Source organism: Mchenga conophoros, linkage group LG7 (genome assembly GCF_057382185.1).
Source record: "Mchenga conophoros isolate Kocher_MC1m ecotype Shallow Benthic linkage group LG7, M_conophoros_male_GT1.1, whole genome shotgun sequence".
Classification (NCBI taxonomy): Eukaryota; Metazoa; Chordata; class Actinopteri; order Cichliformes; family Cichlidae; genus Mchenga; species Mchenga conophoros.
This window is the reverse complement of record NC_140532.1, coordinates 10505434-10529855: the sequence shown is the minus strand read 5'-3', so window position 1 is coordinate 10529855 and position 24422 is coordinate 10505434. Positions and strand designations below refer to the sequence as shown.

At 39.2% G+C, this 24422-nt stretch overlaps 1 pseudogene; it reads right to left on the bottom strand.

The window, feature by feature from the left end:
- Positions 1–1221: 1221 nt before the first annotated feature.
- Positions 1222–5436, bottom strand: LOC146569600 (zinc finger MYM-type protein 1-like; annotated as a pseudogene).
- Positions 5437–24422: the final 18986 nt, after the last annotated feature.

The window sequence follows — 24422 nt, the reverse complement described above, 5'->3', positions numbered from 1 at the left end:
TTGGGTGTTTTTTATTACAGCATGCTGAAGTCAGCCAGTTTTTATTACAATATAATGATGAAAGTCTTTAATGACATCACTGGGATGTTGTAGGGCTTCCTGTAAAAAAAAATAAAATGTGTGTTGTACAGCTCTCTCTATGCCATTACATATGATATATTACTCTTTATAGTTTCTTTAAAAAAAATTTCCAGGTCAACTTTGATCTTGGGTGCTAACAATGAAGGTCAAATGCTTAGCCAACTTAATTGCGCATGTCCCCCAAGGCTTAGTATATTGTTTAGAGATGGACCGATCCGATATTACGTATCGGTATCGGTCCGATACTGACCTAAATTACTGGATCGGATATCGGAGAAAAATAAAAAATGTAATCCGATCCATTAAATACCACGAAAGCACCTCACAAAACTTGCAACACGCCGTAACTCACCTCAGAACGTTAGCACGTCGGAGCAGTATGCATCACGTAATAGAGCGGCTGTGGCATGCGGGACCTGTCGGTGGTCTGGATAGCATGTGGAGCTTCGCTAGCAACCCGGCATTTCATCTCCGACAAAGTTATCCCCGAGAGAAGTAAAGCAAGTGTGTAAGTCCATCTCTGAATGTTTGTAAAGCATTCCTGCGTTAAGCTTAACAAGCGATATATGGAGCGACTGCCTCTCCTGCTGCTACTTCAATCATGAAACTGCTTAACGATCAGCTGATCGGCTTTTCTGTCGCGAGTCCGTTTCTCTAGTTTGTTTTTGGCCCACTTTGCACCAGAAAGAGGAAACCAGCGGCTGAACAACAGCAGCACGTTTAAGCTTGATCAGCTGTTGTTAGAATGTATTTAATATTACTTTCTACTCGAGGATCTTTTTCTAGCTGACGGCTGGTAACTGTGCAGGGGCGGATCTAGCAAAGTTTAGCCAGGGGGGCCGATAGGGCATTAACAGGGAAAAGGGGGCACAAAGACATACTTTTCTTTCTTATTCTCATTTAAAATGTCGAGCTTTTAATAAATAATTATCTGACACCCAAAGTTTTAATCTGATGTAAAATGAATAGAAGTCCATTACTGTATATAGTGACTATTAAGTCTAATATATATACCCTAGTAAGCTATAGTACTTTTTCCTTTGGGAAGGTACCATCCAGGGGCGTCACTAGGTTTCAAGGACAGGGGGGGCTTAACCCCCAAGAGATGTACACGACATGAACGAACGTAGTGAATGAGCACAAAATTTCACAAACAGAAAACAAAGACTGAGAAATTGTTTTCCTACTTTTTTGGACAGATTAAACATCCTAGGCCACCAATAGATCTATTGTTTTATTTCAGTCTGCTTTATAATACAGTACAACAAAAAAACAGAGGAAATGTGTTTGCCGCATCAATAACAAGAAAAAAAACTGAAAATAAAAAAGTACATTTTTCTGGCTGCAATCACCAGTTACTTGGTGGGTGGAAGCATCAAAGAATGACGTCTGTTTTTAAGAGTGGCAAATCGGTCAATCACTCTGTTGTGACTCAGATGCTGAATCGTGTCTTTTTCAATAGACATGACTGCAAGACTGTGAAGTCTTTTCTGACCCATTGTTTGACGCAGCCAGGAGTGCAGCCGACGCAGTGCACTAAAGGACCGTTCGCACGAGCAGCTGCTGACAGGCACTGTTAGGGCAACTTGGATGGTTGCCTTCAGAGAGGGAAACATGTCTGAATCAAGGAGGTTGTACACAGACAACATATTTTTGGGTGGACATCCAGCCTCTGTTTTCCGGGTAAGAAAGTTTCTGGCCACCAGAACCTCCTCTTTTTTCAGGTCAAGTCTGTAGTGCTTTGCAAGTTCATTCAAGTGTGGTTCACTCAAGAAGTTCTCAGATTCAGGACTGCATGCCTGGACACCTTTTAGCAGCCCTGCATCTACACTGCAAAATCTTTGATCAAGCTCGCCAACCATCCGATCCACACAAGGGAAAAGTAACTCTCTTTTCAATGTGTCTGAGTTGTTCAATTCAGTGCGTGAACCCACAGTTGCCTCCAGGACAAAATCCTCCATTTTCCTCTGTTTGTGCCTTGTCTTGGCACCTGGTTCAGGGATACTGTGGGTGTTACACAGGGCCTTGGTTTTCTCATACAGCTCTGTAGCAAATGCATCTGAGTGTTTTCCCTTAATTGTGTCACACACAGCTTGTTTGCAGATAAACGCTTCTGCCAGGTCTAAAGTCTCTTTCTGCAGGAATTTGTGGAGTCCTTCGGTTACAGACAGAATCGACTAAAACATCAGTAGTGCATAGACTGCTGAGAACTTGTAGAGCTTTGCTCTGAGACCAACAGCTATGGGGGATCCAATTGCAGATAGGCACTCCAAAATGGCAGGCAATGTCTCAAGAACTGCACTGATTGATCGCAACTGACATGCCCAGCGAGTGTTTGAAAGTTGCACAAGCTCAGTTTTTGTCAATCCAAGCTTTGCCTGAGTCTCCATGAACTTATGATGATTGACTAGGGAGGTGCTGAAGAAAGAATACACACACTCCAACAAGCTGAAAAGCTCCACAGCCTCTGGGACAGCCTTGCAAGTATTGCACAAAACCAGGTTGAGTTGATGAGCATAACAATGCACATAGATAGCCTCAGGATGAAGCCTTCTAAAATGTGCTTGTACACCTCCAATCATGTCATTCTGGGATGTTGGTGAGATATACTGTGCATTTGATGGGGGATTATGTTTTTGAAGAAAAGCATCAAACTCCTTCAAAAGCTCCATGCACGCAAGAAAATTCCCTCTGTTTGGGCTGTCTTCACCTTCATCATGGCCACGAAAAGGGAGTCCCTGTCTCCCTAACATAGAGGTGACTGCAACAATTCGTCTGAGATACTCTCTTCTTTCGACTATCTCACTCACATTTGCAGTTGCTATCACCTGTGCAACGTTTCCCTGTTTGCTAGTTCCCTGGTAGCTTTTCCATGTAACAACACTGTCCTTATGTGTTTGTGCCATCTCATGCTTGCCAAAGATGACTAAAGCTTTCTTCCAGTTCTTGCAACCGCTACTGACCAAACTATCATGTTTGATGTTTTTGCCAAACACTCTACATGGGAAGCAGAAAGCTGCATTCTGGTTGACTGAATATTCTAACCAGTTGTGCTTTTCAAACCAGCTGTGGTTAAATGCCCGCTTCTGTGTACCAAAAGTATCAGCTGGATAGCTCTTCAGCTTCACCTGTCTGGGCCTTGTGTCTTTGTCACCTAAATCAAACCCTGTAGTAGAATGAGTTGCTGCAGCTGCTTCATCATTTTCCCTCTCTTGGCCTGTTTGCTCTCCTCTCTCTGTAATAACTTGATCTTCCTCTGCCTCTCGATCCATTTGCTGCAGCTCCTCTGTCTCTCCTTGCTCTCTCTGACTTGAACTTGCCTGTTGACCTTTTTCTCCCTCAGCCTCCCCTTCTGCCTCACCCTTCAAGATACATTAAAACATACTGAATTGTAATGTAAATTGCTAATATCATGACTTCTGTTGCTTCCAAATATTTTGAAGTTACAAACATTATATTTTGAGCACGCATGTGACTAAAATGGTTGCAATTTAAAGCCCTGAAAAATATTACTAAATTACTTGAATTGAAGTAATATTAAAATAGAACTCTCAAAAATATGTGAGTCAGGCTAATTTGACTTATATATATATATATATATATATATATATATATATATATATCTCTTTGCTCTCTCCACTTTCTAACCTTGACTCTCCTAAATAAAAGCTCAAGTTAAACAGGTCTTATATGTTGTACCGTGACTGAAATGTTTCATATTTCATATCCATATTGAGTCCCATAAAATTCTAATCAGACTGTCTGCATCACAAATGACTCCATCCTTTGACTCACCTCTCCAGCAGACGTCTCTCCCCTCTGCCTCTCTGTGCTCCTCTGCCCTGACTCCTACAGGTTAATGGGGATGGAGTGATTATTATTATTTCCACTGATGATAACCATACCACAGCTCGATTTTTCAGAGCTAAAACGAGTGACAGAAATTAACATTATGCTAAGAATTTAACTTAGTGCGCTAGCCAGGTTTTTATTTATCAAAATGGGGAGCACCTGGTTCATTATTTACATGGGACTCCGCTGTTAGCTGGAGCTAACTAATTGTTACTACCAGCCAGTGATGAAGACTTACTTTCTTGAAAAACTTGCGTATATCCATGATTTCTTGCCGTTTGCCACATGTACGCTAGTGTAACCACAGGTGTATACGAGCGGAGTGTAAAGTAGCAGTGAAAACGAGGACTGGATTTTCAGTCATGTGGATGTCCCCTGTGAACAACTGGAACGGATTGGATAACGAAGCACTGACGCTACCTTAACAATGTAAAGCGAAAGGGACCAACCGAGTTATGATCATATTTGTGTGAATAGCGACAGGTTTATATTATTATTTCTTTAGACTCATATTCCTGCATCTTTATATTGAATTTGTCTGCAAGTTCTGTAAAAAAACAAAAATCGAATAAGTTAAAAAAAAAAAAAAAAAAAACCCCGCCAAATTATTTAGGGGGGCTTAAGAATATTTTAGGGAGGCTTCAGCACCCCTAAAATAGGCCTAACGACGCCACTGGTACCATCTGTGCAGTCTGCAATTTTGTTGAAGAAAGATGTTGAATCTATTTAATATTTCTTGAAAAATAATTGATTTCTGTGCTTTTTTTTTCACACTGCATCAAATTAAGGTTGATTACGTCGATTAAGCATCATGAGGTGGCGCGTGAGGGGTGGTTCCCTATTTTTTATTTATTTATTTTTGTTGTTGCTGGGAGTTGGAACCCTATTAGTTAGGTTGCTTAATATTTCTGCTAAGTACTCTTTAAAATACCAGAATAGGGAGGATGGTGCAGGTTTAAGTTTATTAGATTGATCAGTATTGCTGAACTATGAAATATTTTTTTTGCATACAGGTATAACAGAATAGCTTTAGTGTAGTTGTTGTTTTAAACTTGAGTATGAACTTATACAAAATGCAGCAAGATATTTAAAAAACAGTTGTGTTGATTAAAAAACACTATATCGGATTCATATCGGTATCGGCAGATATCCAAATTTATGATATCGGTATCGGTATCGGACATAAAAAAGTGGTATCGTGCCATCTCTAATATTGTTGTGATAAATATACTCCTAGCAATATAAAAATTGTGGGTAATATAAAATTTAGACACATTTTCACATTCCGTTTGACCTTGATCTTAATTCGATTTTTACCAAAATGAAATACGTATGTTCGTAGGACTGCAGTCTTCTGGACAAAGATCTCCGATGTTGTCCTTGGAGCCTCTCGCCTAATTTGGTGGTTACTGCATTGAGCACTTCGTTTAGTTGTTCGTCGTCAGTCTGGATGCTGGGCATCAAAGATTCAAGAGATCCCTCATCCTCCAGGGTTACTTGCATAGTAGCATTCCAACAGCCCCCAGCTCTGTTTCCTACCCACTTATGCCCTCTAGTTCCAGTAGCCCTCTTCTCAACTGCGCTAGCTTGCCCTGCACTCTTCCTTCTGACGATGCTGTCTGTGTTGAGCGCTCAGTGGATCTGCGCTCGCCAGTGCAGCCTAGGCGGAGTAGTCGAACGCAGATTCACTGAGCGCTCAACACAGACAGCATCGTCAGAAGGAAAGTTGATAAAATAAATTACAAATTTTGTATTGTTCGATACATATGCGTACCGAACCGAAAGCACTGTATCGAACGGTTCAATATCGATACGAATATCGTTGCACCCCTAATATATATATATATATATATACACACACACAAACTGAAACAACTTTTAGGTAACCACATATAAAGTCAGACATGTAGGTATTTACATCCTGTATTCACACAAACAAACATGTAGATTGCCTTCACAAGTTTACTAAAGTAGTAATAAATCATTTCCTGCATGTTTAATCTCACAGATGACAAACCATATATAACTCAGAAAGCATTTGTTCATGTTCCGGTGTGTGTGTGTGTGTGTGTGTGTGTGTGTGTGTGTGTGTGTGTGTGTGTGTGTGTGTGTGTGTACACTGGGTAAAGGATATGTGTGAGCTGTGGCATAGAGCCTTGGAGGTACAATTTCAAATCACAGCCTTAAGGTGGCCTCTTCACTTATCAAGTTAAAGAAGCCAGTTACTGTGGTGCACCAGGTGAGCCAGTGTGAATAGAAGATATGATTTAATGGTTGCAGTAAATATTGGGCCTGAATGTGGAATAGATGGTTAAGATGGGATTGCTGATGGGATTGCTTTTATTTACTAGTGAGAGTCACTGCTTAGATGTTTTTAATGGCAAACAGAAGTTTACAAATATTTTCTTTTCTATTTTTATGTATTTGTAAAGTACTTTTTAATTTTCACCAAGATTTCTTTTGTTTTAATTTATTAATTTGCAAAATCTCATATAAACACGATGATTAATATGTCAGCCCTGTGGCAGACTGGCGACCTGTCCAGGGTGTACCTTCCCTCTGGTCCTGTGACAGCTGGGCTCCAGCCCTCCCACAACCCTGAACTGGATATGTGGTTAAGAAAATGAAAAGAAAGACATCTGGATAATTAGCATTTATATGTGCACCAGTTTATTAAAAAAGTAAATACCTCTTCATTAAGACATACAAATACTAAACCTTATCAACTTTTATATGATAGATATGCAGTATGATGGATAATTAAACTACCCAGAAACAATGGTTCTGAGAATATATATTCTTCTTGTTTTTATATATTCTGCAAACCTGGGATCCCACTGGCTAGTTTGTGTAGCCTTAGGGCATCCGTTATAGCCAGTGGACATCAAGCTCAGATTTCTTGTCCTGTCTGCTACATTGTTATCAGAAATATTCAGTGTTTATCTAATGCTTTTCAGCAATTGCCACCCCTCTTTTGGTATATCATGCACCATTTACCTATATGCAACCAAAGCCTGCTGCAACCTGATTGGTCAATAGCACTCGGACTACAAATTTAAATCAGATGCAAAGAATCTTGTCCATTGCCTACAAATTTATTAATTTACATGCCAAATGTGTTTACAGAGATTTTTCTTCTATACTAACGTCTGCAGTCAAAGTAGCAAATGGATGATTTGTGGTTAATGCTGGGTTTTGGCAAGAATATATTTTGCATGCAAGCATAGGAGCAGATCTGAAGTCAGTTTCATGTCTAAATTAGAGCACTCTGTAGCAACACATTGTAAATGAGTCTTAATGAGTTTCCCAGCCTTTATTTTCTGCACTGTTAGACAGCCCTATGGCAGCAGTGAGATGTCTGCCACTCCTGCTGGGGCTAATATCCTTTAGCCATCATGATGACACTGCCACCAGTCATTCACATACACACAGGTAATTGCATGCTCCAGGCATATACTTTATATATATTTGTGTGTAAGCGTGTATATCTGAGACAGCTTGCTGTGCTCACTATAAGATACTGCTGGAAAGCAAATCTAACAAAATGAAAAAGTTCAGTCTAAGTATGCAATACTGCATGTGTGTTTTTCACAATATCTGTAGATACTATTTACAACCCCTCTGCAAGTCTTCTTTTGGATACACATTTGTATCATTTTTCAACAAGACAAATGTCGTTTATAATGGATTTCAAAAGCATTACAGCCACAGGAAAACCCAGTAAAAATACATGTCTTTAGTGTAGAGTAGAAGATCCTTTTTTTGGCGTGTAGTATGTCAGCATATGCGTGTGCGTGTGTGAATGCAGCAGTGATCATCTCGTGACTCATCTGAATGCTAAATCTCTCTATGAGATTTTCATGCACAATGTCTCGGATCCTCGTGTATGCAGCTAAACTCAAAAACAAAAATCATGCTTATTTTTGCATTTTTATTAAACTGCTGGCAGCATCTGCCATGAAGACTTACAGATCTGGTAACTGAATATGTGGGACAGCATACATTAATCATAATGATATTGAGTTGAGTGACAGATAGTCATATCAGCATTTACATAAACAAGTGGAACAGGGTATGAATCCAAATGATGTACCATGAAGTATGGATGATGTCAGACAAGAATTTACCACAATTGCTGAAGAGCATAGAGTAACTGACAATCAATCTGACATCGCTGAGCGTGTGTCTGAGGATGATTGTCTGTTGATGTTTTTTTTTTTTTTTATGTTTTGTGAATGTAAAAAGAGGGTGCTTTACCATTTGAAGATTTAGCATGTCTATATTTAAAGGGAAATAACTAATCCTTGTGCGAATGCTATTGTAAAATGTTCAAGGAACGGGAGCCAGTCTAATAAGACTGCTAAGGATGTGATGAATACAACAACTATAGGCGCTCTAATCTAAGGGTGTTGCATCACCTCATACAGCTAATCTTCTTATGGTAAAAAAGGAAGCAACAAAGATGCTGCTTAGCTGGGCAAAGAGAAAACACATGTTTGAAGAAATCAGACTCAGTGAATCAGAGTTTTTTTCCCCTTTATCCGTGTGTCTGTTTTTTCACCCTTATGTCAGTCCATCTGGCCTTTTCTAACATATCCACATGCTAGTTCTTCCAAAGCTGCATGGCACTTTCAGTTTGTCCTTCAGTTGGTTCAGAGTGAAATATTTCATCACTGGTTGGATTACCACGAAGAGGTTAATAATCAGCATCCTCACAAAAACAAGGAACCCTCCAAAATAAGAAAAACTAATAATAAATGAATAGCATTTCGTGCTATGAAATGTAATGCCAGGGGAAGTTGCAGGGGGAAGCTATTAAGGAATCTGATTGCTTGTGGATAAAAACTGTTTGATATTCTGGAGGTCCTTGCTTTAATGGATCTAAACCCTTTCCCTGATGGGAAATGATGTTGGAACAGGTGATGGGCAGGGTGAGAAGAGTCGATGAGGATACGTAGTGATTGCTGCAAACAGCGGGCAGTGGAAAAGGTTGTAACATCGGGCACCTCTGTCCTGATGATATTTCCAGCAGTTTTAATAACCCTCTGGAAGACTTCATGTTTTGCCTTTGTACAGGTGAACACCCAGGCAGTCAGACAGTATGTCAGCACACTTTCTATTACACATTGATTCAAACTGACCAATAGCCTCTTTGAGGTGTTGTTGGGGTTTTCTAATGGCCAAGGCTGTGTTGTGGAGTCCCAGGACAGTTGCTCTGTCACTATCAGGTCTTTAAGTCTGATGTCATTAGCCATTTCCAGGTCCAAACTCCGTTTCAGATCCAAAAGTCAAACAAACTCTGCAGTATCACTGAGATTTACAAACTGTCTAAATTCTTTCTTCTCTAATAAAATGATCAGTGTAGCTGCTCTACCAGGTGTAACATTTTAACATCCAGTTTAACATCCAGGTATCCATGAAAACAGAATTTATGAAGTTTAACCGAGTTCGAAATTAGCAGGGAGTTCTAACTGAGGAATTTATGAAAAATGAAAACATATAGCTCTGCAGTCACTTGCAACATAAATGAAGAAGAAAAAAAAACTAAACAGCAGTGACGTTTGTAGGGTTACTGAAGTTGGACTAGCAGGTAGTATAAGGATGGCTACCTACACAGCTATGATTAGCATAATTTAAACACATTAGCACAGTGAAGCTGGAGGATGAATGCTAATAAAAGTTAACATGATGTCATGGTTGGCTGTGTGGCAGGCGGGCAAGCAGGAGTGGTGGATCCAAAATGCAGGACTCAGACACAGAAATTCAACTTAAAGCGCAGCTTTAATGCTGGAAAACCTCTTACTAACTAAACTCACCAAAAGACAAACAAAAACGCTGGTGGACTAAAACACTGAAGCACAAAACACTGAACTGGAAACAAAACACTGGCAACACGGAGGAAAAACACACACAGCTTGTTGAGGGTACGACGCAACACTGACTCAGAGAAACACAGGGACTAAATACACTGGGAAGTAACGAGGAGAATGAGACACAGAAGGAGAGCACAGCTGGGGGAAATTAGAACTGACGAGACAAGCAAAGCAGGACACATTCACATAAGACACGGACCTTCAAAGTAAAACAGGAAGGATCACACAGAGACGCGAACTTGACACAGTGGAGACAGCAACTAAGAAACACAGAGACATAAACCATAAGGCAGAGGACTCTAAGAACCGAGAGACACAGAGGGGAAATCAAACATGCAGACAGACTTACACAGAACAGAGGGGACATAGAGAAACATGAAGGGCAAGGGATCGAAACTAGAAACTCACACCAAGTACAATAATACAAAAATCACAAAGAACTAAAACGCTGGGTCAGGAGACCCAGGACCCTGACACATGAGGGTTTGAGATGGTTAGGGGCAAATGCAGTTGCATGGCAGGATGGTGAAAATGGACCAAACTTCAGTCAGGAATACAACTGAGATACTCCATCCACAATATGAGGTTAGTCATTAATATACTGCTGCATGGGTTGGGTTACATCGTAAGGTTTTAAAAACTGAGCTTTAAAACATGCTGCCAACGAATAGTAGTAATAAAAAATGAGAGAGGCTGACAGTAATCACTGACTTTCTTTTAGGGTCTTGTTCAGATTAAATAGGACAGGATACACAGCATTAAAATATGTTATGAACACTACAGCCTTAATAAACACAGAGTAGTTTGGACCCTAAAGCAGGGTTAATACATCATCACTTAACAACCAGATTAGCTCCTGCAACTTGAAGCTGGTGAAATGCTCCAACTCCTTGCCTTCAATGCAGAGCATTGGGTCGTTGCACTGACCTGCCCTCGACAATCATCTCTTTTGTTTTGCCGATGTTCAGGGAGAGGTTGCAGTCATAGCACCAGACAACCAATCTATAAGCAGACACATTGTTGATAAGTACAAGCACTGTGGTGTCATCTTCAAACTTGAAGATGTGGTTTGTCTGGTTAAGAGGGAGAGCAGACATATATGTAAACATTGTAAAGTAATGGATTGGGCATACAATCTTGTGGAATAGCACTAACGATGCTTAGAGTTGAGGAGTGGTGCTTGTGTGGTTTGATTAAAAAGTTCAACAACTAATTGCATAGTGAAGAATTGAAGTTTAAGTCCAGGAGATGAGTTTGCCTGGCAGGAATTAAAAAAAACAACCATAGTCAATGCGGACATATGTATTCTGAAGATCCAGGTAAAGATCGAAGTGTAGAAGCCACGCCAGTTCATCCACTGTCAACCTGTTTTCCCCATTGGCCAAACAAAGCTGTCAGAATGCTTCTGATGTGTTTTATGGCCAGTCTCTGTAGTCATTTAGCAGAAATCGGGGTGAAACCCACAGGACTAAAAGCATGTCTAATCATTCTTCAATTAGACTTTTTTTTTTAAAATCACCTTCAAATTTGTACGTTTCAGTAAAATCTGTTGGCAACTAATTTGTTGCAGGATGTTTACTGAGACATAATTTTTGCATTTATAGTTGTAACAACAATCTCTTCAGATAAATGAATATGGAAAATGTTAACCTTCAAGGCTTACTGCAAGACACATTCTGTAAGGTGATGTCAGGGTTGCTTTAAAAATCTTTTCCACACCTAATGAAACTGTGACATGGCTCAAAAATACGAAAGAAAAGAAATCTGTGTGGCAGAAAAAAAACCCTGAAGACTAATCTGCTAGAAAGATGACAATCTACCTATAGTATTAGTTAATACACCCTACAATGTGATACCTCAAACTTTGGCGCAAGACCCACAAGTGATGCTCAAAGTACCAATAGATATGAAACGAATGACCAGAAGAAAAATTGAATGACTGCTTAAAAAATGCAGGTTGTAAGATCATATTTATTTTTTGACTTCAAAAATGGGATGTCAGGAAATGTTTGTGAGCCTCCGACTCAACTTAATCCCAACATTAGCCAAGTCTAACCTTTACCTAAGGCTAACAATAACACAAAAGCACACTGTCTTATTTGAAGGGGGTGTGTTATGAGGGCTTCATGCAGACAGATATACATGTGCAGCATTGCTGGTTATGGTCATCTATGCTGGAAGGCTGATTTGTTTTAAGCATGTTTGAAAATGGAGCTACTTCCTGCACATTTCACAATAGAATCAATGGTGAAAAAGTTCAAAGATAGACATGCACGTACCTTGAAAGAATCTCTACATTCTATGTTTAAAAGCAAAAGCATTGCTTTCTGCGTATTGCAACATGTGCAACATGCTTTGTTTTAACAGTGAAGGTATTGTTCAATGTATTGTTCTTTGTTTTGGTGGAATTTTCTGTTATCAGAGTGCAAGAGTCTGCACCAAAAGCGGTCTGTAGCCGGACTGCCTTGGAGGAACGTTCATGCTACCTTATGTGCTAGGTTTCTCATTCTGATGTTGAGCATGTGTCTGTCTATCTGTCTGTGTGTATTTCTTTGTAGCCTGAGGGGAAAACAGCAGTGCAGGCTGCATAGAATAAACATAAAGCATCAATATTAGTCAGAGCAAAGGCAAAGATGTAGCTTGTAAGATGTGAGCAATTGATAAAGTACCAATACATAAAATTTCCTACACTTTTTTCCCTCTAAAGTCCCTCAGGTGTTATTGTATATCCATTACACTGTATCACTCTGTATGTACACATAAATACACACATACTGACATTTGCTGTGTAGTGCTGTAGTTTTAGTCATTTGAATCTTTTTGTCCTTGAATAGATGTAGTTTATATGCTCGCCAACCAGCACTACCTTGTCTTTCCCTCCCTCTCTTCCCCATCTCTTCTTCACCTCTTCCTCCTTCTGCCCGAGCTCTCATTCTTCACTCCCACCTTCTTCTTCCTCCTCGCTGAGTACAGGGCAGGGTAGCAGAACTGTCTCGTCTTTGAGATGTGAGGAGTTTGATCTTGAGAAAGTGGAATTTAGATAGCATGTCTTGCTGTGCTTTGGGGATCCGTACGTGCGCATGTGCATATGTGCACGTCGGTGTGCATATACACCCACATGCGTGTCTACCTTACATTCCAAAAGATAAAAGCGCTAACCCTGACATTGCTCAGTTATGCTAAGTAAAACAACAGGAATAGTTTACAATTTTAGCTGCAGAAACCTGACTTTGTCTTTATAATCGTGACAAAATAAATACATGAGTCATATTTACAATAGATCATCATTCTGTTATATATACACACATGCGCATCTAACAGTCTTTGCTGTATCACTGTGTTATTTTCAGACTGATAACCATAAATCGGCCTTTTTTGATAGAAGCATGAAATTCATAGGAAGATTTAATGTATAATACATCAAATCTAGGCAATAAAAGACAATTCATTATTTTTCTTGCAAATGTTAAAGAACTAATCATTTCACTTGTTAATTTATTGATTTACCTGTTTTTTTTTACAATTCTAAAAAATCAATGTATGTTGAAAGAACACATTTTCCATTGCACTTCTAATGAAAAATAATTCAAGTGTTAAAAGTGTCCTTCTCTTTCTTTCATCCTTTATTCTGCTTATTTTTTTTATTCTGTGGCTAGCAGCATAAATCAAAGGCAATGTTTGGCCTTGATTTTGTCTTTTCAAGAAATTATTTCTTTCTGCTGCCCATAGAGCCCTCACCTTCTCTTCTCTCTGAAACGTCTGATTGCATACTCGTATGTGTGTGTACATCGATTAAGTATTCCTTGTATCTGGGAAGTAAGTTTCTAGAGTGGCTTTGTAGCTTGAGATGTCTTGTAAAAATATTTTCAGGGGACCATGACCTGACCATTTGACCAACACTCACCATTTCTTAAACACATGACAACATTTTTCTTAAAGCCTTACCACCCACAGCCAACCACCCAAAGCCTTACCATCCTTTGAGGATAGGTTAGATAACCAGCGTGTTTCTTCTAGCGTCTCATTGGAAGACACAGTACCAAACAGGTGTGGCATTTATAAAAAAGTGAGTGAGTGTATTTCTGGAGGGCTGTGTGAGCAACTCACACATCTGTATGTGCATTTGTGCTTGTGCACATGTACAGGGAATAGGTGATGTGTGTTTGAAGTGCAGAAGTACCAAGCCAAGTGTTACATACTCTTGGATGGCTTTGTTGCCAGATGAAACAGAGAGCGAGAGGGAGGGAAACGGAGAGACAGAGCTGAACTTAAGTAACCCTCCTGCAGCGTATCACATTCTGAATCTAGCAAGAATTTAACTGAAGAGTTTAACTTTCCTGATGTCACTGCCTGAACTTCTGTTGAACACTCAAGCTATGTCAGGATAGAAGTAACAGCAACTTTTTGAGTCCTTTACCTCAACAGTTTCAAGTAAACACCACTTTCAGTGAGCCGGGGAAAAACATTATGCTTATAGATCAACGCATGGTAACAGTGTGCTGTCTGAATGATAAAAACATACACACATATATATACTGTAATGTTTCTTTCACAGCAGCTGCTTTCTTTGTCAGTATTTTTTGACTGTATATGAATGCATGCAGCACACTCTTTTTCATGTGCCGTGAATCTTTAGCAACCAAGACAGCTGATAATGTGCAAAATGTGATTTAATCTGTATGTAACTATACATGTACTGAATGCAGTCTCATGAAGGAAAACACAGATTTCAGCTCTAGATGGATGGAAAAATGAGGTTTAGCTCACAAAAAAAAAGGTGAAGGTGAGAGGAAGATACTCTTATTCAACTGATTTGCTTTCCCCACAGCAGTGCACACTTTTATGCACAGTGGGACTCTTTTAGCATAACCTTGATCCATGATTGAGGGACTGGCTTCACTCCGCTGTGTCAGAGCTCAATGTGTTGCACAAGCACTTTCTTTATCCAATTTTACCAGACATTCTTCTCACTTTTGTAGAGGCCTCTAACCTTATTTGAGCTTCAGAAATAGTTCATTCACACAAGACTAATCCCACCTAGGGAGAGCAGTAATTTTGTAAAAAGTGTGAAGATAGTGATTTTAATTCCATTGGAATTTAACATCGGAATGATAAAAGAAGAAGAAGAAGAAGAAAGCTTCCAGCACAAATGATCTGATCTGTCTTTCGAAACATTAAAATATGTCCGTGTTACTAATTTTAAACAAACAAACAAATAAATAAACCAAAAAATTAGATTTAGATCCTGCCACAGCACACTAACAGCTGCATTATACTCATTATACTGTAACATTGTTAACATAATCACATTGACCATAATCAGTCTATACTAAATGAGAAGCAACATAAGGAAGCTCCTTTCAAGCCATTCTGGTCTCATCCTGGTTCATTATGGTTTCCAAACACAGTAACTGCGTACACACCAATGTAGTGAGGTGTGGTCCTCTGTTGCAATGGTATACATATTGTAGGTGTACACTATTTGTGTCTCTGTTTGTAGGTGTTTGCTCTCTCTCTCACGCTCTCACAGACACACACACATACACACCACCTGTTTTTACAAAGTAATTGAGTCACTTTATCCATCTCTCCCTCCTCTATTTTTTTTTTAAAGTTTACTTCACTAGGGTGGATGCTAACATGTGGATGGCTACAGTGGCGGGGGTGAGGTGGATGAATGAATCCTCCGGTTTATCACTCTCAGCATGTGTCCCTGTTTTATAGGCAGTCTGTGGGGGAATTCAAATTGACTCCACTCGGGCTCTGACTCTGAGTTTCTATTGTTAGACCCGGAGAGATTTGGTACCTTTCCTTTTTCTCCTTCATGCTCCTGACTACATTTTCCATTTCTGTTCTCCACTACTCCCTGCTCATATGAGCCTGTTAAAATAATTCTCGCTTAAAAGTGTTTATGCAAAAATTTGAACAATCAAAACCCTCATAAATGTACCTATTATCTGAAAAGCATTATATCATCTCTGTGTAAACGGACAATTCCAAAATGGTATAAACAGTATTTTTATGCGCTTTTGTATTACAAATATTTATAAAATCCTATGAATAATGGTTTTTTTTTCTGTTTTTGTAGGTTTCGTTTACTTTCCTATTCAGGGATTGTCAACAACTGTGCAAAGAAACAATCAAAATATTAATTATGCATTGATGATAATAATAATAATAATAATAATAATAGAAATAGTAAATATGAAACAAACAACAATAATGAAACCATAAAAGGTAAACTGAAGTCGATGTGCTCGTTCCCTTTTTTGGTGATATTGATAAGAGCGGTTTTAAGGATTCACAGCTTTATTAGCGCAGATAGAAATCTTGATTACCTCACTTTACTGTTATCTGACCTTGGAAAAGTAACAAAGTGATGGAGCCACATGAAAGAAACGGGGTGTCTCATCATTCAGAGAAAGAGACTGACAATAATACAGTGAATATGGAAAATAATCCAGATAATCATTACAGCTTATTGCAAAATCCTCAAAAGCACACATTTATTTAATAACAAATAATCAACAGTTAGTCACTGTTTGAGTTGTGTAATCCTGTTCTGTCTTTTTTTTTGTCAGAAGTGGGAAATGTCTGAAATGATTTGGTAAGGCACTGTCATGTGTAAGTGACAAAGATGACTTGGGTCCTAATGGAGAACCATACTGTATGGCCTGATTCACATTAAGAATTTAGCCCCGAATATCTATTAATCTGCACGATAGGCTCCACAAGTCAAATATTTATTAGCTCTGATTAGGAAATTCATATTTTAGATATGACTGTGTCTCATTCCTCTCAGCTCATAAATATTCACATCATTTCAGATGATAACCTCAGAAGATTTCAGACTAGACAGAGATTCTCTGTCAAAGATTCTGCTGTCCAGACATGTAACCATATCTTTAAAAGTTTCTTTGAACTTTATATCATTGAAGGTGGTGAAGGATTATGTGGGACATGTATTCGCATCCAAGTTAAACCACGGTGCATTTTCTGTCTTATGTTGTTAGATGCTTGATAAATCTGTATATAATCTCTGTGGTTATATTTTAGTAGTGGAGATGAGTAGGCCTGGGAATTCTCTCAGGGACAGATGAAATCTTCAGGAGAAGCAAGAAAAAGGGAGCAGTGACAGAGAGCATGGCGTTTGCCAAATTAGCCTGAGATCAGATTAGACTGACTGAAACTGGTCTGTGTGTGGTCACATCATGTGTTTTATGCGTGTGTGTGTGCGTTAGAAGGAGAGTGATTGTGTGAGTGCGCTCGCTGGCAAAGTGGTGTCTTTACAAGTTGAAGAGACCTCCTATTGGACTGTATGGGTCATGGGAACCTGCTCTCTCAGGGTCTCCATTGGCCATCACACACAAACACACACAACAACATCAGCGGTTGTAATGTGACGGGGTGCTTCTCTCAGTTTCTCTGTCTTCCAGTATCAACACTCGTCCCTAGAGCAGATTAGCACCACTTGTTTTTGCCAACTAGTTTACAGCTATACGTGCCTTAACCTGCAATTTAAACTCAGAGGGACAGTAGTCCCACACGCCTAAAGGGAAAACAAGTTCATGCATACTCTAAATAGGAAAGACACAAATGTTGAAATTTATGGGACATTGTTCCAATCTACAAAAAATTGTCAACTTTTGAGTCAAATAATGCTTTACTCCATTATTTTGTACTTTGAACTTGGAAACTGCATTTGGACATTTGTCTAAGGTCTAAGGCTGACGATACTTCCCAAAACCCTTTGCTCATTATAAACAAATGGGTTAAAAAAAAAGACAAAATGTTTGAAAATGACATTAGAAATGATTATCCTTCTTACATCAGCTGGCAATATGATGCATTACTTCAATTAAGCTCATTTTGGGGGGTCGGATGATTTGCAAACCATTAAGCAATATGCAAATGGATGTATTTGTTTGGGAGGTTTGGGAAGGAAAGAGGCAGGAGGGAGGGGAGTGGAGGGGTGTTTGGAAGGAGAGGAGAGAATTCAGTGCAATTGGCCAGACTACTGTCCTCTGCTGTGGGCTTAATGAGGTATACACACAGACAGGCACACACACATTGCAAGAAATTTCAGATGTCATCTGTGATGGTTGTTTGGCCATTAGCATGCAAAAGTGCTTTTATGCCTAATCAATAAAATTTGACAGGGAAAAGTTTAAGGGGCGTGGGGAGATGTTGTTCACGTTCACCCCTTGTGTATATCTTTAACTGTGAGAAAAATTGAAAATATTCTTTAAGTCCATCTTATGTTGCAAAATGTTGGACTGGGCTGGGACCTATTAATACTGTAAATAGAACAATGATTTGCAAGGATATCTTGTAAGCGATATCTAATTTTGAAAGTGAGAAATGTGATTGTTTTGGAAATATGCAAGTTTTTCTTAATTAGTAAGAATAACAAGTAGTATATATTACACATTATTCATAACTTTTCTTAAAACTAATGTAGTATTTACCTACTGTTAGCATGCTGTCTGTAGATTCATTGCGAGGGGGCAAAATTGTATTAGCAGTATAATTCAGTTGTTTCTGTACTGGACGCAGTTTGTGCTCTTGTCCTTTTGTGCAATAAAAATAAAAGTAATGTCCATATCCCCATTGTTGACCGTTCCACCATTTAACTCCTCGAGCTAATTGTAGTGCAAGTGTGCAGAAAACATGTTTGTTCCATGTTTATTTTTTTCTTTCCATCCATGCTGTGCAGAGAACTGAACAACTTTTGTAACACAAGTAACAGCATAATTCTAACAATTCTAACAATTATTCCTGACCTCAGTACAGTTATAATAATGCTCTTACTGAAAAATGCCATGTCATAATGAGAAACTGTCATAACCAGTCAAAACATTGAGCCAAGTTAGCAGTTACTGATACTAGTAGAGACTCAGTTCAGAGTGGGCACACAAGAGGAAGGGCTCAGGTGAGTTGCTCAGGGGATTGGCAGGTTAAGGTTTATCTTTGCCAGGTGGAGAGCCAGAGAGTGGGCAGCGAGGGGAAATTCACCCAGAGCAGAAAGAGGAAACCAGAGACAACAGAGGTCTGAGGGCCTGACATCTGAGGAATTTGAGACAATATAAGACGAATTTAAGTAACGCAGTTAAATTTCCTGACAGCTAAAGGAAGCCTGAAGTGGTCACCAAGCAAGTAGATTTTAGAATGTGGGAAAGATGAAGAACTAATCTTTCTATACACAGATGAGCAGATGAGTTGCTCACCTGTTGCCTACATTCACAACAGAGGAGAAGAGGTGAGAGAAGGGTGAGAGAGAGGAAAGGAACATAAAGGGAAGAGGAGAGAAGGGGAAGCCAGAAGCTGCCAGGGATCGTGACAAAAAGAGCAACCCAGAGCCTGGCTTTCAGACACAAGTTCACCACTCTGTGACGGCAGATACACCAGGTCAACAATAAAGGTAAATAATTTGATCAAGAATTTGTGGATTCTATTAATTATTTTATATAATAACAATAAATCTCTCTAAACCAGGGACAAACCTGAAAAACAATATGATCTTTGATGCCTGAGGTGTAACTGAATTAAAAGCAAATTGATCACATGAAAACAACAACACTTCTGAAAAGTATTGTTAGTGAACACAGATCTGACTTTATACTCAAAAAACAACCAAAACAAACAAACTGGTTTTCTTAGTGCTAAAATACACATTCAGAGTGTGTTAACAGAAAAATAGATAGAAAAATATTTTCTCTTCACACTTGATTTGTTATATTTGTACTGCTTTATGCGTGAAAGTTTTAAAGTTTTGCAAGTCAATATATTCTGTTTTTATTGACATTTTACACAACTCTTTTTTGGACTTGACTTGTATGTGTAGATTCGTTATGCATTATTAAGAGCAAACAGAGCGTCTTACTTCTATATATTGAAATCTATTAGCTCTGCTGATGCCTCATAATGGAAGAAAATGAACAAACAAAAGAAAAGAAGAGTTAAACTGATTTGTAACTCGAAAGGCTGCTCTGAGAACATCACCTGGCTGCTCTTTGGATTTTTTTTCCTGAAAAACCAGAAAAAAGAATGTGTATGACCTGTAATAAGCTAATCTGTGTGCAGCTGTGGTCAAGCCTGCTTGGGGAGACTGTGTTCTTTCAGGCTGAACCATCACTGTCGCCTCTCACTTAATGACTTTCTGCTTCGTGAAAACTTGTGCGAAAGAGATTACATATAAAAAAATAGAAAGAGAGAGAGTGAGGAAAAGAGAGTGAGAGAAATTTGAGTTAGGGGTGGAAAGAAAAGACAAAGAAAGCAAAAAAAGAGAAAAAATGGTATATGGTGAGCACTGAAGCGTGCCAGTTTCTCTAAGGTTGGGTAAATTGGTTCAGACTGGTGTTGATCTTGATTACTGATCCATCTTGGTTCTCTTCTTCCCAAGAAGTCCAGTTTGAACTACCACACAGATTGTTTGCCTAATCTAACCCAGACAAGTGTTAGTTCCCATACTGTTTCCTGGAAATAGAGCAGATAGTTTTCATTTCTGCTGGCTTAGGTTTACACCACATCTACACGTCAGAAGTGCTCAGTACCCAGTACACCATCAATGCATAGCAGCCGTTTTTTTAATGTAAAATGCTGGAAGTTAGACTTAAAGCATAACCACATGCTTTCTAAAAAACGTGCACGTATAATGAACAAGTAGACTTAGTAAGATTTTGCACTTTTGAAATACAAATAACTCCAGAAATTGTCATTTTTACTTTATAGAAAGTACAAACAGTTAACAATAATTTAAGATATAATTTTATCACTACTTAATTAAATTATTGTGTTAGTTTTTATTTGATCAGAAACTCTTGCAAAAGTGTTTGTTTGGGCAAGATAACAAGCATTAACCTAACATATTGTGTCATGCAAACTTATAGAAAAACACAGACTCCCTACAGAACGGCTTTGCTCTGGTTAGGTAGCCACTAAGCATTGTGCTGCAGGTTTTGCCTGATCGGCTGTAACTATGTTTTCTTCAGGTGTACACTAAACATTTCCTAACTTAATAAAAAATCTAATGGATTTTATTTGCTGCCAAAACTATAAGAATAACCCCGTTAATAAATCAGCAAACGACAGGATTGCATGCTGTCACTTGCAGATATTTCTCATAGTCTGTCTTTACAGTATAGCTAATTTGAAAAAGATTTTGTTATCGGTATTGTACAACTGTTGTGAGTTGTTGTGTCAAATGAGAACCCATATCTATTGCTGATGCAAATGTATCATCTTACCTGAATATGAAGCCCTGCAAGGCAAGGCCACCGTGATTTCAATATCAGATGGCTCAGTCTAGCAACAATGCCTCTATTATGCAAACAGATGTTCTTTACAAAAATCTGTCCAGTTACAGGCAGCATTATGAATGTAATGCTTATAAAATAAATTAAATAAAAGTTCCTCTTTCCCTCATTGTCCTGTGCTTCCTTTTTCCCCTTGTGCCAATTACAGGCCGAGTGGAATTTGTTCTGTGTCTGTGCATCTCTCTTCCTGTGACCCCTGGGCTCATTCTCATGCTAAACTACTTTTCATTTGCTAACGACGTGGCACGGCTTCAGTCGGCCCATCTGAATATGTATGGGGGCAGTAAGGAGAGAACAGGTTTTATGGAGATGTGGATCCATTGCTGTCGCGTTTTCTCGGTTGGTCTGCTCCATTACTGATAACCCTGCACTCATCGCATACAGTAGAAAGTGTTTTTTCAAGTTTATTGCAAGTTGCGTGTGTATTAATGTGTCTATCTGCATAAGTAACTGTGTGTGTGCGTGTGTGTGTGTGCGGTAACCTCTCATTTAGTCACACCTCATTCGGTCATTACGTCCACTAATGTGGAATATGCATGGCTCTACTCATAATCACACTTCTCTGATATGCAAAACGAGCACTCCACTGCACCTGGCATCCAGACACACACTTCTCATCAGCAACAGTCTCCTCACCCTAATTTGCTTCCCGTTGAAATGTAATAGGAAACCACTCATAAAGGAAAATGGTTTGTTTTGTCTGCCTTGATAATAACGTGTTAAGGGTTTTTTGCTGAATGGGAATGTGTGTGTTTGTGTGGGACAAAGGTTGTGTTCAGCTGCAGAAAACAACAGGAAATTGTAAATAGGAAAAACGGCTATGAACTGAGATAATAGAGTCGCTACAGGTGTGTTGAATTTTGTGCATGCTAACATTGGGACAATAATTGTTCTTTTGTCTACACCAGTAATGAACAAATCAATGCTACACTCATGTAAGCCACACAGAGCAGCTTGGACAATTCATTGCTCCGGTAAATATATTATCTGTGCAAAATCATTTCCAATACATGTGATAATTAATCATACAGTGACGTTTCTATTATCAACCGTGTCCTCAAGTGTGCGTGTGTGTTCTCTTGTACCAGTGTGCATGTGTTTACATGTCTATGTCGGCAGCAGATAGAACAGAAGGTGTGAAAAGTGGATGTTAGCACAGGCTGCAGATAAGACCGTAAAGCCTGTCTATCCAGACTGCTCCTTTCTCCTTTCTCCTCTCCTTGACTAAATCTAAATAAGATCAGTTGGGTGTTTAAAGTCCTGGCAGCAGCCAGGTCCTCATTTCTTCTCCTAATGGATTACAAATGCCTGGCATGGGAGTTCTACCTTGTTATGTACCACCTTGTGGGGTGGAGCGAGGTGGACAGTTCAAAAAAAAGAAAAAAACTTTGAGTGAGCAATATCTAAATTTCTGTAAATACCTCAAAGAGAAATGCTATTTTAAAATTCAAATCCCTTCAAGGTTTGTTTAGGTTTAACATCAAGTATTTTACAAGCTTGTGCATAAGTTTAGCTCATCCTCATGAAGTGAGGGCAAGGAAGTTTTGAATTTTGGTCCACATATATGCTGTGTACTTGTTCACTGAACCTTTAATATGTTATGACTTCATGGTAGCTCTGCATTATGTGTGTCAGATTGCAAAGAAGGAACAGACCCTGCATACCTATCTAAAAAAAGGTTGGGAAGGGACACATCACCATGACAACACAGGGAGGAGTAGAATGTACGCCATTAAAAAATGCCAAGGTATGCCATGCATCTCGCTAGTCAAAACCATGCAGACGAAAAAAACCCCCCAAAAACATATTTGTGTGTACGGATAAATTAAAGCATGCTCACATGCACATGATTCCAAAGCCACACAAAACATAGTTCACTCAAGCACACACACACACACACACACACACACACACACACACACACACACACACACACACACATTTCTTGTAATCCATTTATTCAGTCCTTGCCTAATTTGCCACAGCAATGACAAACTGAAGTAATTTCCTGCACATCTTTTTATTCCAGTTCAGTGAACTCTTAAACAATTCAGTTTGAACTTTGATTACTTGCTCCTCATTTGCATACTCTTAGTTTAAGACACTGTGGCCTCACATCAGTGGAAATGAGGTGACCTTAGAAGGCAAAAGTTGCACATTTATCCCCTTCACGCCTACGCTGCTTTGCTTGTGTTCGATAAAGGTGTGTTTCCTAACATGCCACAATAAACAGTTATGCTGTAATTATCGAATCAGTTTATCATTTTGAGACAAGTCTAGTTACACATTCAGGGAACTGTGTTAAAAAGAGCCGTCTACACAGATTTGGCAAGTGTTATCTTTTGAGAGCCAAACAATGTCAGCAAGCAGCATGTCTGAGTGGAATTTGACACAGAGATAATAGTGACATCTAGTGGTCGCTAAGGAGAATTCCGTGCTGATGACAAACAAAGCACTGCTTATTTGTCAGTGTAGCAATTTTTCTCCCAAAGGAAGAAGAGGACTTTCTCTCTGCTGTGTACCATTTCAGCTTTGATTCTTTGTGTGTTTTTAACTTGCAGGCGAAAGAACCTTTTTCTTGTTTTTCAGAATGTTTCTCTCCTGGGTCTTTTATCCCTGCATGCACAGCACACATATGCACCTACAAACACAGACTCACACACACACGCACACATAAATGCACACACCCAAGTGAGATTCTAGATCTAGGAAGGCTGTTTTTTTTCTGTGTGACACCAAATTTATTTAATCAATCCAGCACAGCCCCAGCTGTCCAACATGAAGTGTTTCCCAATTATCTTAATGTGATTTGCTCCCTGCTGTTGGCTGCTACACTACTGATTATGGTGTAATAAGATGCTGAGTCTACACGCGCAGACACACTGAAATATTTTTTTTGTCCTCTGTGTTCTTGTGTCATCAGATAGCCAGTGTGAGTTATGACAAGACAAGCTGCGACAAATAGGGGAAAAATAGACATAAACCCCAGGAGTGGAGGAGTGGTGGGATGGAGGAACAGGATGGATGTAGGGATAAAAAGCAGACAGACACAGAGTCTGTAGGCCCCAGCAGAGCATACACCAGTGGTTCTACTGTCATCAAATCAAAACAGAGCGCCCTGCAAAACGGCAGTGCAGACATCATCCTAACAATGTGGTGACAGGGCAGACGGGATTTTAAATACACATTAGGAGGCACGCCCCAACTCCTACAGGGAACAGACAGACAGTTGGAATATAACAAGACAGAAAGAGATGACAGAACAGTATATCAGTGTTTGGGGCCTCAGAGGTCTCGTGAA